At 43.7% G+C, this 13202-nt stretch overlaps 1 protein-coding gene across 2 annotated transcripts in view; it reads left to right on the forward strand.

Annotated features, from left to right (window-relative positions):
* Positions 1–13202, forward strand: part of LOC147009592 (uncharacterized) — a 270091-nt gene that overhangs the window by 13588 nt on the left and 243301 nt on the right. The gene's annotated exons all lie outside the window — the stretch shown is intronic.

A 13202-nucleotide genomic window follows, 5' to 3' on the forward strand; every position in this document is an offset into this window, starting at 1 on the left:
CCCCCTCGCAACCGCTATCGATTCAGATAGGGGAAGAGGCGCAAATCTGTGACGGATTACTTCACAGATTGTTGGAGTGATTCTTAACAAGGTAATCTTCCGTGGCCTCCATGACCTTTTCGGCAACAGCTCCTTTGATAAGTGCACTTAACCTCTGAACACAGACATGTCTCTGGCCATTTTTTTGCTTCAAGGCCTCTTGCCCTTCCTTCATTCCCACCAAAGGACCACATACACTCAAATGGGAATCTCTCTGGATTTATCCTTGGTTTGATGAAGGCCCCTTTTTAATTTTTTTGTATTTCTTCCAGGAACTAGTTTTGGCATTCCACGGGTCCTTGCAGGTTTGACTCAGGCTGGTTCATATGACCAGTGGATGAAAGTCAGGCAGACTTGCCAAATAGACTGTCCTGTTTACCCCCCTCCGCATCGCATACTCGGTTCCCTTTAATGTGTGAAAGCTTTTTTAAGGATGTCGAATGGAATGTTCCGACAGTTCTGACGAAATTCACCCCAAAATCAATTAACTGACTTTTTTCTTGGAAGGTTTCTGAGTTGATGTCACCTTTCCGATACTCTCTGTGGGAGTGAATCATCATGCCGGGAGAACGTTGGCCAGATCACGTTGCTTTGCGTTGCTAGTAGAAAGGCAGTTCATGTTGTGGAGGATGACAGTAGTGTTCTACGACATGGCGTCAAGACTGTCTCCACTCGTACCCTGGAAATGGCCATTTACAGGAATCTTCATCCCTTACAAAAAACAAACAAACTCTATATAATGGAGGGAAAGTATGTGTGGATGTTTGTGGATCTACCCCTTCAAGGAGCTTTGACCGAGGAAGCTGAAAATTTCAGGGATTGATGAGAACAGCCTGAAGTTGTGCCTCTGCAAGTTTCATTTGATTCCTTTGAGTTTTGGGAATTTTTGGGGGGAGTTAACAAGGAAATTTGACGGAGGTCATTCGGCCCATCATGCCTGCACTACACCAACACCAAACCAAACGAATCCGTCTCATGCCACAGACCCAATCTCAATGCAGTGTGGGTGTTTTTTTTTTGTTTTTTTTGTATACCTTGGTCGAGGCTCGTATGAGAGCTAACACACAACTCACAGCAAGGAGGCATGAGACAAAAGGGGCGGGAGTGGAAGGGACAAAACATTGGGGAACAGACACATTAGGTGAACTGTGGAAGGGAGAGAGATGGGGATGGGACGGGGAACATGGCGAAGAGAAGATGGACATTTCAGGGACTTTCAGGAAGGAAAGCAGGAGAATTGAAGGAAGTGGGCTTGGGTGGATTATCGGGGGTAGAAAAGATCGAGGATTTGGATGGGGGAAGATAAGAGGTGGTGGTGAACAGCTATTTTGAAAGCCTGGAGGGAAGAATGGGAAAGAATAGAGTGAGGAAGTTTATTCCAAAGGCGGGAAAAAAGAGGAATGAAAGAGTGAAGATGAGCAGTGATTCGTGATTTTGGTAGTTTTACCAGAAGGGGGTTGTTGGCAGACCTTGAGCGCCCTGTGGAAATGTGGTGGGGACAAATCGCAGAGAGAGCAGGGGGGGGGCAAGGCTGGAGAGGAGTCGGTAGAAGACAGAAAGACCACCGACCAACCTGCGGTGATTGAGTGGTGGTGCCATAAATGCGAACAACATAGTATTTAAACTGAATGTTTTATTATTATAATTGCTATAAATAAGTGTTTTGGGTTTTTTATTTTTAGAAATGGAGGGATGGGGGGGGGCAGGGGGTGCCAATGAAGGTACTTCGTACTTGTAGAGTGAGGAATGCACAAAGATCAACGACAGACTCAAACTTCGATGAGACCCTCCCATAGACATTACAATCACTACACTTCACCACAAGTCCTGTTAACATCCCAATACCCCTATATCTCCAAAACTTCCTGGAACCTATCTAATTCCAATTCAAACTTATCTTCTGTTTCTGCTGCCACTACCTTTCCAGGGAGGCCAATCTATGCATTAACTATTATTTGAGTAAAAGTCCCCTCCCTGCCTTACGACCATCTTTACTCTCCTTTTCTTTACTCTCAGGCTATAGCCCCTGGTCCTCTCACTGTCTACTCTCTACAAACACTTCTGTGCTAAATTTGTCCACACCTTTCATGATCTTTAACATATCTGCAAGATTTCCTAATAATGTCATCCTTTCTAGTGTATAAAGCCCTGTCTCCTTCAGCCACTCCTCATAGCTGAGTCAAACTAGGCCCAGAATCAATGTTGTAGCCCTGCGCTGAACCCTCTCCATGGCATCTATGTCCTTCCTGAGTTGTGGTGATCAAAACTACACAAAATATTCTAGATGTGGCCCTCACTAAATTCCTGTACAATGTTTACACCACCTCTTTTGATTTATAATTGAACCCCCTCCGAATGCAACCTTAAACCCTATTTGCTTTACCAATAGCTGCCTGGCACTGTGCTGCCTGCTTACCTCCAGTATCTATTACCAACCCCAGATCCTTCTCCTGTGTGACACGTTCCAAAATTACCCCTTACATCCTGTAATCTCTATTTTCATTGCTCTTTCCCATCCCCAACACCTTACTCTTGTTCAGGTTAAATTGCATCTGCCAATGTTTTGCCCAATCTATACAAGTATCAATACTTTCCTGTATCTGATCACCATCCGCTCTGCTATCCATCTTATCTCCAAGCTTTGTGTCATCTGCAAATTTGGAAAGCCTACTCTTGTCCAAATCGTTAATGTAAATTATTTATAATAATGACCCCAGTACCAATCCCCAAGGCAACTTTACTTCCGTCTTCCCAGCCAGACATCCTCCCACTGACAGACACTATTTGTTTCCCATCTCAAATCAAGTTTCCAATCCAGTTAGTCATAACACCACCCACTCCACAAGCCCTCATCATAACTCACATCCTCCAATGTGGTACCTTATCAAACTTCTTAAAGTCTAGATAGACCATGTCCACTGCCCTTCCCTCATCCACCCAATCAGAACCTGCTTCAAAGAACTCCAATAAATTTGTTAAGCCGGACCTCCCTTTGGTAAACCCGTGCTGACTACCTTTAATAAGTTTGAAATTATTCAAATGGTTCTTCACCCGATCCCTATTCACGTGTCCAACATCTTGGTTAAACTAACAGGTCTATAGTTTCCCAATTCTTCTCTGGTTCCTTTCTTAAATAATGGTGTTACATTTGCTCCTCTCAAATGCTCCGGTACCTGTCTTGACTCCAGAGAACTATTGAAAATATCCGTTAACATCTCACTTACCTGCTCAGCCACCTCCCTCAATACTCTCAGGTGCATATTATCTGAACCCGGAGCCTTATCTTCTTGTAGATTACCGAGCTGTTCCTTTACCTCCTCCACTCCAACCTGGATCTTCTGTAAAAGCCCTTCTTCACCTCCTTGATAGATACTCTCAGCTATTGGAAATTCTCCTGACTGTTGTTGTGTAAAAGTTGAAGAAAAATACCTGTTTAATAAGCCTGCCATGTCACCTTCATCACTAAAGCATGAGTCACATTTGCTCTACGGCTAGGATACGGTGGCCGTACCCCCCCCCCACCCCGAATTGACAGAAACGTGAGGTGGCCTCAGGGTGGCCCTACGCTGTATGACTATCTTTTACAGGCGGTAGGGGTCTCCGTGGAATGAAAGCGCGGAGTTATAACTTTTTTCATTTCTAGGTTGGCCGTAGCAATTCGACAAGCCGTAGCCATGACATAGATGTGTTCCACGTCGACCATACGTAGGGCGTACGGTGGGCTTGCGTTATTCGTGCGTTTTCCGTAGACTCTTATCAATGAAAAATGAATTTTGCTCACCCCCAAAAAATTACGGCGGCCGCACTATTTCCACGTTCGCCTTAGGGCCCCCCTGCGGTCGCCTTGCGGGCACCTTGAGGCTACCTTGCGTCTGCCTTAAAAATTATATGGCCGCCACAGGGACGCCCTAAGTTCACCGTGCGACATCAAATCAAAGACCGTACCAGCACCCACATGTTTTCGGTCTCCACAATTTCTAAATACCCCGTGCAGCTACCCAAAAAATAAAAACATATGTGACTGCTACATTGTATGACAGTTGAAATACTGTGGCCGCCCTATAATTGCTAGTGGCCGTAGATTTTTTTAGACCCTATGGCCGCCGAGCCAAATGTGACTGAAGCATAACCACTCCCCCGGTGCGATTCCTCAATGAGCCCACACTGGTCCTCACCTGTTCTTTTCCCCTGATATACTTAAAGAAAGCCTTGCTGTTATGTTTAATATTCTTAGCCATGTCCTTCTCATACTCTCTTTTGGCTTGCCGAGTTATTTTCTTAACTTGCCTCTGTTTACTTCGATAGTGATATAAATCCAACTCCAGTCCTGTTATCTTAAACCTAATAAATACCTTCTGCTTCTCCTTAATAGTGTTCCTTATCTCACTGCTCAACCACCCTGGTCTATTTCTGCTTCTAGTTTTACACCTCAATGGAATGTACTTACTCTGCACTCTACACATTTGATCCTTGAAGGTTTCCCATTTTTCTGATGCTGATTGTCCTGTTGCTAGAGTCTCCCAATTTACATCACCCAACTCTTTCCTCATGTCCTCAAAGTTTGCCTTCCTGAAATCTAATAGCCTTACCCTACTATACTGATCTCTAACCCTGAACAGAATCTTTGCACACACAATGTTATGGTCACTTGCTCCTCAATGCTCCCCAACCTCCACCTCCTCCACCATATTGGGATCGTTACTTAAAAGGAGTTCTAATACTGCACTCCCCCTCGTGGGCTTATCTACAAACTGGGTTAAAAAGCAATCCTGGACTAAAACTAGGAAATCCTCAACTGCTCTGCCCTTTCCCTGTTCCTGGACCCAATCTATCCCTGGCAAGTTAGAATCCCCCATAATCAATACTCTTCCCTTACCACATGCCCTTTTCAATTCTTCATGTACTCCTCCTTCCTCCTCTTCCTTCACACCCGGAGCTCTATAAAAGCATCCTACTAGTATCTGACTGTTTTTACAATCTCTAATCTCGACCTATACAGAATCCTTAACATTTATTCCTTCCTTAAAGTCACCCCTTTCTCTTTATGCAATGCTCTCCTTTACCCAGATTGCTACTCTATTTTGGCTTCAAGCTCTTTCATCTTATTATTTAAACTCCTGGTATTGGCAGAGAATATGTTTAACTTTTCCCTTCCTGAAATTCTATTTTGCTTCCTGGTCTGAAGTGTTACATCATCAATTGCGGTTCCTTCCTTTGTAGCCTTTCAACCCTCCTCTAGCCTAAAACAACTTCAATTCTTTTCTCAATTCCCACTGCAAACCTTGCTGCCCCTTTCTTTTGAGTTGGAAACACTCCATTGGCTGTCCAAACACAGCCCTTGTTACTTACACCATTCTTCCAGACATAGATTGACATCTATCACTCTGCTCATAAATTATATTCCTTTTCCTAAATTTGGATTAATACAGTACCAGAAAACAACACCTGACAGCTCTTTGCATTTATCCAGTAACCCAATATCCTGCAACTATATTAAAATCTTCTGAGTAAACTTTCCCGATATTATTTGTATCTGATGTGTACTACTACAACTAACATCTTCCTGCCGTGATCCGATATGATGTCATTGAACCTTCCGTCAATATGCTTTATGACTGCTGTTTCAAAACAAGAGTGGTCATTCCGTCGTTGGCACTGTCTGCACTCATTCCAACTTAGCCCCCCTGTCTGCACCCTCATCACTGCCTGCACCCACACCAATGTCTCCACTCGCTGCACCCACACAAATGTCTCCACTTGCTGCACCCACACCAATGTCTGCACTCGCTGCACCCACACCACTGCTTCCACTCACTACTTCTCTTTCAAAAACTTAAATGATACATATATATATTAAAAAAAAAAAAAATGTATATATATATATATATATATATATATATATATATATATATATATATATATATATAGATATATATATATATATGTCCTCTGCACTCGACTGCTCTCGGAGTGAAACACCGTGCTGACAACCTTTAGTTAGTTTCAAATCATTCAAATGGTTCTCTATTTGAATGTCAAATGTCTCGTGGTTGATTAATCTCTCCCACAGTTGGGAAATATTTCCAGAAAGTGGATATGTGAACGTCCTTATTGTGTGAATGCCACGGGAATCCCATCGCTTATGTAACTGGCTAATTCTGTGGGAATGCACACGCATGGCAAGCCGAGGCAAATGTCCTCCAGCTTGCCTAATGCCGGAGTTATGCTGCATCGTTGCACGATGTCCTGCATTCAAAATGTGCTCTTTCATGGCCAAATTTAGGCTTTTATTACTCACATGGGTACACATATCACAGTGTGTGTGTGTGTGTGTGTGTGTGTGTGTGTGTGTGTGTGTGTGTGTGTGTGTGTGTGTGTGTGTGTGTGTGTGTGTGTGTGTGTGTGTGTGTGTGTGTGTGTGTGTGTGTGTGTGTGTGTGTGTGTGCGCGCGCGCGCGTGCATGTACACACGTTGGAAACAAGGAAACTGCCTTGTAAGGATCGACCTGTAATAGGATGCATCATCTTTCCTTGATTAACAGTAACAAAGGAAGGAAGAAATTGTGACATGGCAGACAATAGTCTGGGGTGGGCGGTGGAGGGGGTGGGCCAGGATGTGGGGGGGGGAGGGGGGAGTCAAGGGGGATATTTTTCTGTAACATGTCAGGAGTATAGAGTAGAAAGCAAATCTCCAAATTATGTTCATTGGAAATTGTCACGGCATCAACTGCGGCTATTTCGGTGTTTTCGGATACCATCAGCATGGAAAGGTTTTCCTCATGAGCCATAACGAAGAATTATTTATTTAAACTCGTCTGTTGCTGACAATCTCCAAATTTAGAAAACCGCATTATGGCTGAGGTCATTCGGAGGTATTTTGCTTGTCTTGCCATATCTGGAGTCACGTAACATTGCAAGGTATAATTTTATTGTTGTCGGACTGGGGTTGTTCCTCTCAAAAATATTCAGGTTTATAAATCCGTTCGAATCAAGCCTGCGTAATCATGCCAACATCTCATTATCAGGGCTGCCCCAACTCCAATCCTTCCAGATACCTATCCAAGTCTATTTAAAAAAAAATATCCACTGACTCTATTGTCACTACCTTTGCAGGTAGAACATTCTGGGCATTCACCACTCTGAGTGAGATGCATGACTTACAACTGTCCTAACTCCTCTCTTCTTCACTTCTAAACAGTGCCCCCTTTGGCCTGTCAGTGTCCATCCTGCTGGAAGATTCTTCTGCACTTATTTTGTCTCTATCCTTCATTTGGTAAAAAAATCTCTATCAAGGCCCCGCGCAGTGGTCTCCTTTCTCATGTAAAAAGTCCGATCTCTTTCAACTACTCCTCACAACTTAGTCTAGCTATTCGCTCTATGCTGAACCATCTCCAAGGCAGCTATCCTCAGATGAAGTAACCAAATCTGAACACTATATTCTAGATGAGGTCTCTCTAAATTCCTATTACAGTGTTTACACCACCTTTTGATTTATAACCTATCCCCCTCTGAATGAAACCTAAAACCCTGTTTGCTTTACCGATAGCTGCTTGGCCCTGTCCCATCTGCTTACCCCCATATCTATTACCAACTTCTCCTGTGTGACGCTCCGAGACTGCTCCTTGCATCGTGTATCCCCCAGCACCTTACATTTCCTGATGTTAAACTGCATCTACAAATCTTTTGCCCAATATACTAAAGTATCTGGACTTTCCTGAATCTCATCGCTACCCCATCTCCGATTTACCTTACTTTCAAGCTTTGTGTAATCTGCAAATTTGGAAAGCTGACTCATAACCCAACTATCCAAATTATGAATGTAAATTTTGAATAATAAGAGTACTGGAACTGAGATGAGGGTACGACACTACTTAAACCTCCCAGTGGGATATCCTACCATTCACAGCCACTCTTCACTTCCTACAACTCCACAACGACTCAACTTTATAGCCAACAGCCTTCTAATGTGGTACCTTATCGAATGTCTTCTGAAAGTCAAGATAAACTACATCCACTGCACTTCCCTCATCCACCCAATCAGAAACTACTTCGTCAAACCCCATGCTGACTACCTTTAATTCGTTTCAAATCATTCAAATGGTTCTCTTCCCGTTCGTGAATTAACGACTCCAACACCTTCCCGCCAACTGAAGTCAAACTAACAGGTCTATTGTTGCCCGATTCTTCTCTGCATCCTTTCTTTTAAAGAATGGCGTTACATTTGTTCTTCTCCAATCATCTGGTACCTGTCCTGATTTCAACGAGCTGTTGAAGATATTGGCTCACACCTCCTCGCTTATCTGCTTTGCCCCCTCCTGCGATACTCATGGATGCATATTATCCAGCCCCTGAGCTTTATCATTTTCTCTACCTGTTTATTCACTTCCTCTACTCTTACTTGGATCTCTTCTAAAAGCCCTTGCTCAGCCCAAGATACATCTGCTCCGCTATTGGAAGTTCCCCTGACTTAAAACAACTTTCACTTACTGTAACTATATCGTCCTCCTTGTTGTCTACTTTAGCTTCTAGCTCTTCCATCCTATTATTGTCCAGTGTCCCTCCGATAAGGTCGGAGACGGGGGACACTAAAATGAACTCCGGCGAAAACGACCGACCTATCAAAAACTGTTGAACATTTCGCTTTCACATTGCAGACATCTACTCCTCGTGAGATTATCTCAACGGGATTAGATCACGGCTTTGATTGGCAGAATTATGTGGTCGTGGCAACTATCTCAGTATCTTGGCTTGTTATATGCAATATTTCAAAAACCGTTCAAGATTTAGCTTCCATATTGTAAATATCTATTCCTCATACCACCCAAAAGACAGGGGACCTCGAGTATAAGCTTCTTATTTAGACTCCTGGTGTTGGTCGATAATATTCTTACCAGTTTCCCTCCTGTAACTTTTGCCGCCTCATCCTATGTACACATTACATGTGGCTGAAAGTCAGTTCAGCCAAAGGAAACAATTGGTCAAAACCTGCTCAATCTGTCATGATAGACCCATCGGTAACGTTAATGTGGCTTTGTGCACACTGAGAGGAGGCATTGGCCTGTTTAAATTCACTGCCTGATTTAAATCACCATGAACACATCCTCGATGCCTCAGCCCAAAGCATGCAGTGCATAAAGGAAGGCTTCCTCTGAGGCTTAACAGACACAGGTTGGTTCCACTTTGTGTATTTTCCTGCACTATCTCGACAGCCATTTTCAAACTCCTCGGCGATTATTATTTTTTATTCTTTCTAGCATCCCTGAATTTGAGGTTCACTTTGACTAGGCCACGATTAGTCAAGATGCCACGGGTACAGCCAATCTTGCACAACAACAGGCACTTCCCTTCCGTTGCCTCTGCGATACCTCAAACGTCATGGAGAAACCGAAAGCTCAACAGATATGACTTTTTACCTCCACAACCAAAAGTGGATGGAGGTTATGTTTTCACTACTGTCTGTTTGTCTGTGAGCAGGATATCTCAAAAGGCCATGAACGGATTCAGACGAAATTTGGTAGACAAGTTGGGTGTGTGACAAGGACAAATTCATTCGATTTTGGTGAACATCTGGATCCAGTTCCAATAATTTTTTCAGTGCTTCTTCACAATTGGGAGATCGGGCCAAAAACGATATACAACAGGGTATCTTAAAAAGTTGCAGACGGATTCGAACTAAACTTAGTAGACAGGTTTAGTGTCTGCCAAAGACGAATTGATTCAATTTTGGTGAAGATCTGGATCCGGATATGATAATTTTCAAATCTATTCCAAGTGATTCTTTACCATTGAAAGAAGGCACCAAAAACGATACAAAACATGATATTTGAAAAAGTTGTAGATGGATTATGACAAAACTTGCTGGAGGAGTTGAGTAGGTGACAAAAACAATCTGATTAGATATTGGTTAAGGTACGGATATAGATCCGACCTATCAGTGGGATACAAAACATAAACTGTTCAGCCTGGCAGAGGTATGTGCTCCACCGAGTGCTGTTCTAGTTTGTTGCTGTTGTTGCTTGTAAATCGCGGCAAGAATTACAGCTTCAGGGTATGTTTTACATTTTCAACCATTCGAGTGCTGATGCTGCTGCTTTGGTGTGCTATTCACGCTGGCGCACATCTGGTTCGGAGAATCGGTGACTGAGATCCACTGTGGTCATGTTTCTACTCAACTGGCACACATGTGCATATGCGACACTGGTTTGTATATGTCATTATTGTACGACGGGCTTTTCCACAGCACTGCTCCGGTGTTCCTGACGTGTGCTCCGCTTGCATGGTAAAAGCGTATGGTCTTCCCACTAGAGATGTGTCCAAAATAGAATGTGGGTCCTGAAATGGAAATGAAGCGGCTTCGCTCAGCGTTTACACATCCTGCCACAGTCATGTTTATATAAAGCTTGGTGTTGCACTTACGTACTCTTGCAATGTGGGGCAAGATGCCCCTGTTGGTAAAGGTGGGGCAAAACGCCCCCATCAGTAAAGGTGGTCTACGGTGTATACCTCTGTATACATCCTCCTCAGTCCTTTTGTTTAGGTTTATGGGTCTTTTGTTTAGGTTTATGGAACATTTTTCATTTGAAATTGACAGCCAGAGAGGCCTCTGGTGCGCACGATAAAGATGCTGAACAGATAACCAGGACTGAGGAGGTTATATAGGAGTGGGACTGGTGGGCGTGGGGTGAGGGAAAGGGATCCTGCCCCACCTTACTTTGCGTTTGGCACTTTGAACATCCCTTCGATAATATCAATTGAAATTGTGATCTCAATTTATGATTTTGCTTATCCTTAAATATGCCATCGATTATTGTGAGGCATAAAAGCTGCAAGTTGCTCAGTTTCCTGCGTGGCATGCCAGTAATCCACAAGATTGTTCTCAAGTTGGAGAAAGGGGAGGCGCAGGAGAGTTGTTCTGAAAGGTGGAATATGGAGGGGAATTGGGATCCCAGATTATCCAAATTCAGTTGATAACAATAAGGTGACACAATTCACTTTTTCCAAGTCTGTTATCCATATGCTTTTCTGTTCTCTTTTTTTTTGTATAGATGATCATGACCCATGGAAGAGCTACAGCAGAATGGAAGGGAACAAAATGTAAAGGGGTGAAACACCAACAGCAGGGTATAAGTGAGAGTGAGATCAAGGGGAGGGGGAGAAGAACAAATGGGGGCGAATAAGCTGCACACAAGCTGAATGCAACCCAGCAAGAAGAGGAAGGGGAAAATGGGGATGAAACAAAGGGAACAAACCAACCGGCAATGAACAAATGAAAAGAGGTGAGGGAGAGGGGGGAAAATCACAACAACATGGAAAAAGGGAGTGCTTGGGAATGGGGTCATTTGGGGTAGAAGATATCATGAGTATGGATTGGGGGGGGGGGGTGACCTGAGGTAGTGGTGAACAGCTGTCTTGAAGCCGTGAAGGGACGAATGGGACTGAACAGACTGGGGAAGTTGGTTCCACAGGTGAGAGAAAAGAGGAACAAATGAATGGAGGTGAGCAGTGAGCCTGAATTTTGGGAGTTCAGCAAGAAGAGGGTTACTGGCAGACCGTGTGCACCTTGCACAAACCTGGGAGGGATCTAGCCAACCAAGAGTGAGCAGAGGGGGTAAGACCAAAAAGGAGGTGGTAAAATATAGAGACAATCATCCTGCCTGTGATATAAGAGTAACAGGCCTCGACACTCAGCTTCGTCGTGGGAGATCCCAATGATTTTTAGGGTCTTGCTTTCTACGGCATCAAGAAGGGCAAGGTGTGAGGCAGGAGCACCAGCCCAAATGGGGAGAGCAGTACTCCATCAAGCTGTGAATGAAGGTCTTGTAAATTTTCAAAAATTTTGTCCTGGATTCACCAAGTACCTTTTAGCCAATTGCTGACTACTTATTTATGAGGTTAAACTTTTTTTTCACTCTATTGAGGTTTATAAAATACTACGACAGAATAGAATGTTAATATAACGTATCAATGGAGTGGCAAATAATGAAGGTACGTTAAACAATTGCAGACGTCAAGGTATCAGCGAGCTGCACCTTAAAGGATTAATGTGCAGAGCAGAATTGAGCAGACACAAGCTGGATAACACAGAGGGAGAGTAAAAGAGGCACAGAGGAGTGGAGGTTGGTGAAAAGTTTTGGTTTAGAATGGTGAGCATTGAGAAACAGTTCAATGATGGAGTAAAAAAATGACCGTTTTACAGCCATTTTCCCTGCTGTGCAGGGGTTTGGCTTTTTGTGAGACAATGTTTTATGGCCGGATGTCCTTCCTGATGCCAACCCTGGTCGCCTCTTACGACACACAGGGATATGGTACACCTATTCTAACCGGGGCATACACCGGGACCAGTACACTGGCACTCATTTCGCCGACCTCGGAAGGATGACAGGCTGAGTCAACCCCCTGGTGTTAATTCAGCAGCCAACGGGGCTTGAACTCAGGACACTGGGATCCCAAGCCGCCACCCTAACCACTAAGCCAACACCAGGCTTACCAATGATGGAGTATTGTGGGATTTTATGGGTCGAGATAATTTTGCTTTGAATCAGATGCATAATTTCTATGATGATTTGTTGAGAATTCAAACTTCCTGACTGAAATCGTAAACTTCAAGGTGTGTGTTTTCATCATTTGAAGTTACATTCTGGCAAGTTGGGAAGAATCAATCCTGTGACTTCATTGTCAAGTCTTTCAGTAACCCCTCCATTGTGACCTTTTCTTTTGTTTCTAGCACTTTTCGGAACCTCAGCTTATCACATTATTTCTGGACCTAAGCATCTCACATGTGGATTTCTTGAAGTACATTTGAGTGTGAATATATCTGTCTGGCCAAAGTTGGCTCATTATCTGTGACTATGTGAAAATAATTCCACAAGTATTTTCTCTTCGGTTTTAACTGTAGCCTGCCTTGCCCAACACAGACGCACAGTCATTCGGGATGCTTTCTTTGTTCTCTCCGATAGTCTCATAATAGGTGCGACTATTACAAGCAGTAGTCTGACCTGAGGGAGCAGACAGTGCGGAGGCCGCAGGAAGTCTTGGCATGTACCAAAACTTGGCACCCAAACAGCATGGCAGGCTCACCTGTCTGTAAACCCATAAGGGCTTTCACAGAAACAGCTTTCACGCAAGGGCTTGTCATTTATAAATTGGTCCTCAAACACGCATGGC

This window comes from Eptatretus burgeri, chromosome 17, assembly GCF_056783735.1.
Source record: "Eptatretus burgeri isolate ZD-2024b chromosome 17, Ebu_testis_v1, whole genome shotgun sequence".
Taxonomy (NCBI): Eukaryota; Metazoa; Chordata; class Myxini; order Myxiniformes; family Myxinidae; genus Eptatretus; species Eptatretus burgeri.